This window comes from Oncorhynchus gorbuscha, linkage group LG08 (assembly GCF_021184085.1).
Source record: "Oncorhynchus gorbuscha isolate QuinsamMale2020 ecotype Even-year linkage group LG08, OgorEven_v1.0, whole genome shotgun sequence".
NCBI lineage: Eukaryota > Metazoa > Chordata > Actinopteri > Salmoniformes > Salmonidae > Oncorhynchus > Oncorhynchus gorbuscha.
Window position 1 is genome coordinate 39,890,521 of NC_060180.1, and position 6,000 is coordinate 39,896,520.

At 36.7% G+C, this 6,000-nt stretch overlaps 1 pseudogene across 1 annotated transcript in view; it reads left to right on the plus strand.

Annotated features, from left to right (window-relative positions):
• The window catches only part of LOC124041646, an 89,425-nt pseudogene extending 84,090 nt beyond the window's left edge, over nucleotides 1–5,335 (plus strand). Inside the window, exons 11-12 of the transcript XR_006839972.1 lie at nucleotides 705–776; nucleotides 1,432–5,335. The product of XR_006839972.1 is annotated as a muscleblind-like protein 1 (transcript). The remainder of the gene's footprint in view (nucleotides 1–704; nucleotides 777–1,431) is intronic.
• The last annotated feature ends 665 nt before the right edge of the window (nucleotides 5,336–6,000 follow it).

Consider the following 6,000-nt stretch of genomic DNA (forward strand, 5'->3'; position numbering starts at 1 on the left):
CTTAACAAGATGCCCAGAGCTTCAAACCAAGCCTCCTCCTTCACCCTGTCTTGCTCTCCCCCCACCCACCATTGCAGTCGCTTCTCGCGCCCTACACTTGTCTGTCCATCGCGGATTTAAACAACTACAGCTTGCCTGCTCCATACTGCTCTATCCTCACTGATTTGTGAAGTCATTTAATGTCGAGCTAATGTAAAATAAAATAAAATATAAAAATTCAGAGGTTTAAAAAGGAACGATATAAACCAATTTTTTTGGGGGTCCGAAACCAGTTCAGAACTTTATTTTACAGGTTGGAACAGTGGAACGGGGAAAAAAAACAATACAAAATGATTGGAAAATAATTTTGGTTCCAACCCCTGGCTGCAGGTCAACAAGCTGTAGGACTTAAGTTTGCACGAGGAGACACCTCACTAGCGACTGACATTTTTTTTCTTCCTTCCACCCCCTTCCTCCACCCTCCTCTTGCCAAACATTCCAAAAATGACGCTTGGCCGTTGATTAGCGGGTTTCAGTGATCCTATAAAATGCTTTGTTTTATCTATGCAACATTGTAACCACATTTAGTCTTATCTTCATCTCCTTTTCGGTAAAGAACTCAGAAATGTGGTTAAACCTGCTGATGTGTGGTAGTGGGGCTAGTGGATGTCTGATGCGTAAGATGTCTGCTGTGTTTGATTTCTCTGCTCTGTCCCCACCCCCAGATTCCAATCATTTCTGCCGATCATCTGAGTAGTCACAAGTATCTGACTCAAATGTAGTTCGAGTCAAGAACAGTGAGTTTCTATTCATCTCGGTTTCCCTACAGTATGTTTAACTGTGCAGCTAGTGTGTTTGTTTTATTTTTATACATTTAAAGGGGCAATCGGCAATCATACATTTTTGGACATTGAAATGAATATATACCCGTTGATTCTTGAAGAATATTACTTATAGATGCCTCATGAGCTTAGTTTAACTCTTGTACCCCATCAGAATCCAAATTCTAAGCGTGTTTTCATCCAATATTGGTAAACAATGCAAATTAAAACATTGAATTTTGATTTGTTTGGGTAAAAACATTACACAGCAAGATGTACACTGTATTTCCAGACGATAGCACTTGAAAGTATATATTTAAACACTTGTTTCCAAAGTGGTCCTTGATGGTAATAACATAAACCATTTTGATATGATGGATCGTCAGTCCTTACATCCAGTGCTCTGTCTATGAATTTGAGATTGGTTCTATTTCTCCAGACCCACCTTTCAGCTTTTACCAAAGCAGTGTCGGGGTGGCCGCCAGGTTACTGATTAAACTGCAGATTGCCGATTTAAGCAACCTTTCAGCGAACAAAAATAAGATCCAGATCTTGGAAGACGAGCTCCATAATGAAAATAACTTTTCTAACTTAAAAAACAAAATGTCATTCCTTGTCCCTTGTTTTGCAGATCAAATGACTGTGTGTTGGCACTGTACAAGTCTAAAGAGTTCAGCCTTTATGTCCATAATGTTCAGAATGTCAAGCAACGGACAGGAGGAGAATCGGTCGTCATCTCTCAGTCGCTCCGTAATGCTGTTCTTGTCACACATGCCAACATCGGTGTGCCCAGTCGATGCCATGACACACATACACATACACACACACACACACACACACACACACACCTCCTTGTCCTCCAAGGCATCACCCAGCTGAGAAGAGGAGTGTCTGTCTATCCATGCTGACGGACACTGAATACATTCACAATACACCTGTGTGTTCAAACACAATTTCTTTCTTACATTTTTTTTTGCACACACATGAGGCTGAGAGCGAGATGTTGTGGCGTCTAACGTACAGAATACTGTGTTGGTACGTCGGTAGACCAAGACAGCATTTTTTATTTGTTTTGTTTTTACATTAATACATTTGTTTTCATGGTTTACAAAAAAAAAAACATTGAAATGTGCACCTTGAATTTGAATTGAAATCAGAAAGGCACAACACATTTTTAGCATGTACAGTTTTCTGTTTTTAAAAAGGCTTCTAGTGAAGCTAGATGATAAAATGAGGGTCAGGGACATATGAATGTTCTGGGTAAGAAACACACCTGTGTACCTTTGAAAGCACAGCCATGCTAGCTTTAACCACCTAATGTGTGCCATAGAGGCCATACATCCCAAACAAGAGTGTTATTTCAGCAGTGTTATTCTGTTTATGATAATGTGTTTTTATGGCTCGAGTTTAGTTTTTTACATCATTTCTCCATTGTGTATTTTCTTTATATATATATTGTGCCATTTGATTTTTGGTTGATAATTAGGAATGGGTTCCTCTCCAGCCTTTGATCTCTCTTGCAATGAAAAAAAAAATAGAGGTGCCTTTTATCAATTTGTTTTGCCTTTCTGTTTTTGCTTTATTGTTGTATTTATCCGATGGGGAGATCTATGACTCAGAGCTCATAGTGACTGGGAGAGTTGTAAGTCAGTAGACTCTAATGCCTGTTGAAGTGATATGGGGCGTACTAGCTCTCCATGGAGGTCTCATTTCCTTGTCCCCAACCTTAGGGAAAATCCACTCAAAAACGATCTTTTGGTATTATATCAAAATGTAGTTTTTGAGTTTATTTTTTCGTTCTAGGTGGAGGGACTCTAAAAGTGTGTCTGGAAAGAAGCACTGTCAAACCATGTGTCGTTGAAAAAAGATACGTTTGATTAGGTCATAAGAAGATATACACTTGGTTGAGTGTTTTTGTGCTCCCCCAGAACTATTACCTCTCAATAGACACATTTTACTTCAATTGAGGTAATACAACAAATAACTAATTTGATGTGAATTTATCAAACAGAAGAAAAAAGTATCTCACTTGTTTTGATCAGATTTGAACTGATTCAGGATACCGAAGCACAGTTCTGCTCATGCACGAAGGGTTACCGGAGTATATGGCCACATTCAAGGAAGGCTCAACACAGAATTGGGGGAACAGACATTTCATTTAAAAACCCTTGTTTTCACACGCCATTATGTTTTGTGATTTTGTTTTGTTGTTTTGACTGAGGTGTAAGATCTCTTTACTGATTGTAATGTACTTCTATTGAAGCCTTAGATTACAGGACTGGGTTCCATCCCAATCAAATGTACTTTCAATCACCATACAGGCAATGAACACCAATTATATATTATAGTTCGTACACATACATACACCTTATAATGTTTTGGTTTAGTTTTTTTTTCTCAAGTAACAATTTACTCTTAAATTTCATTGAACTCATGTGTTATGTATTACTTAAGGATTTTAATCTATTTGAATATTTAGTTTGTAGATTTCTGCCTTATTATATTCTACTTGACAACATTATTATATAGCCGTTGTAAATTTAGAGATTTGGATTTTCAAACCATACTAATGATTAATAATAATATGTGGAGTCAGAATAAGTATTCACATCATTCTTGTAGCTGGACGCCTGAAGAAGTTGATCAAACATGTTGATCAACGACCTTTTGGTATTGATACAATGAACAGCATCAGTTGGTGTGTTGGTGTGTTGCCGAGGCATCTACTCTGGCTGAAAACTAATGTTTTAACTAGCTACAAGTCATTTGAAAACACGCTATCTGTAAAATGTTTTAGAACACCTACTCATTCAAGGGGTTTTCTTTTAATTATTTTCTACATTGTGCTCAGCATATGTGGGAACTCCTTCAAGACTGTTGGAAAAGCATTCCAGGTGAAGCTGGTTGAGAGAATGCCAAGAGTCTGCAAATCTGTCATCAAGGCAAAGCGTGGCTATTTGAAGAATCTCAAATACAAAATATATTTTGATTTGTTGAACACTTTTTTGGTTACTACATGATTCCATATGTGTAATGTCATAGTTTGATGTCTTCACTATTATTCTAGTGTAGAAAATAGTTTTTTAAAATTAAAATAAAAACACTTGAATGAGTAGGTGTTCCAAAACTTTTGACCGGTAGTGTATAGTATCGAAATTTAGATTGTCCATGTTTAGAGAAGGAACAAAAAGTTATTTTCTACTGTATCCATTAAAAACTATATATATATATTGTTTTAATATTTCTTAAGATTGCCCTGAATGTCAGCGCAAAATGAACAGTGAGATAGATGGGTCTCTGGAGTTTGGTGAATGGTGAGAGTAGAGGTGAGGTAGTGGACTTTGCTGAATCGGGAAGGTCGGTAATGAACGAACTCTAACCTAAGGGACGAAGGTTGACTTTTTGCACTTCTGTACATAGTCAATGAACAGAGAGAAAAAAAAACATTTATCATATTGAGATATTATTTTGAATAAAGAATTCTATAATGATAAGTACTTTTTTAGGTTAATTTAAATAAAAAATAAAACTGATAGACCAGCTAAACAAATTTGCTTGCAAAAAGAAAGAAAATGGTGTCATTTTCTAGGCCAATGCATTCAGAAGAAGCTATGCGTTTTTAAGCTTTTGTCAGTGGCTAGTAGTTTGCCAGGAAATCCTCAAGGGGCGTAACCCCCACATTCACTCCCACTCACTCCCCTTGTAGTATACGATATACAATAAATATCATATATTGTCCATATTTCAAATCTTGGAACAGGCCATTCATGCCTAGCCCTACGGTACAATAACTAAAAAGATATATAAACAAAACCATTTCAAATTTTAGTTTCATTGCATGTAAAAAAGAACACAAATGTAAACAATCTATATAAGTAGATATGGAAAGTTTATATTTTCAACTTACAAAATTATGTTTGGGGAGAAGGGAAATAAGACTTCAGACAAGTAATCGAACACTTGCACTTGTGATATACATTTCTTACCAAGAAACTACATGAGTTCTCAAGAATAAAATGTAACGTTAACACAAAACCACCCCAGAAATATTCTCTAAATCACCGTAAGATCACTCAAGTCAACATGGACTCACAGGGCACAGCTAATGCTACCAGCCAACTGTGCACTCAGCAGGTGAAGGCTCCCCACCATACCAAATGTATAGGTAAATACTCTTTCAAATGAATGTAACCGTCTTCAGTCAAGGTCAGCCTATTTCTGACTCGAGGTCACTGTATAAGTGCTATGGAACCAAAGTGTCCCTTTCTCCAAACCAACCAGAGCTGCGTGGGCAAATTTCACTGTCTCTCAGCTTAAACCAAGGTCTTTCTTCCCTGCCGGGGGCATACATGCTTGACTGTTTAGTATGTGTGAAAACATACTTTTTTTTGCTTATAGTTGCTACAGAATAATGTACTACTTCTTGTCTTCAAATTTGTTTTATGCACATTTTATTGTTGCCATAATTGACTCTTGCTGTTCTGAATTATATATATAAAAAAAAATTGAATAAAAAAACTGATTTGCTCACGCAACTCATCTGTGGTCTTCCTGTTTGCATGTTAACTTTGTCTATAACACATTACTGTAAAGGTCCAATGCAGCTGTTTTTATCTCAATATCAAATCATTTCTGGGTAACCATTAAGGACCTTGCTATGATTGTTTTCCATTAAAATGGTCAAAATGAGCATTTTCTCAAGCAATAATTTTACTAGGACTGTCTGTGTGTGGTCTGAGTGGGGAGGGGAAAACTGAAATCTAGCTGGTATTGTCAGAGAGGTTTGGAACTCTCTTATTGGTCTAGGCCAAATTCACCAAGTAGGACAAAACTCCATCCCGCCAAAACTCCATACCACCAAAACAAGTTAAAATTTCAGGCTGTCTTTTGAAGCATCTCTTACTCTAAAAGGGCATTATCATAATTTTCATTATTATTATTCCAACCTCATAGTGTCGAAATATATATACAACACAGGAAAATCACGTATTTGACTGCACTGGGCCTTTAAAGAGATGACAAGACACCTTTCCGAGGAGATTAGTTTTTTGTTCCTTTGCTTCCTAGAATATAGCCCTCGTTCATGGTCATGTTTGTGGAAAGTAAATTTCAGTCATGAATTTGATAGAGAAAATATGCTTATAATAAACATATGCCACAACTTATAATGAACAAAATATAAACGCAACATGTAAAATGT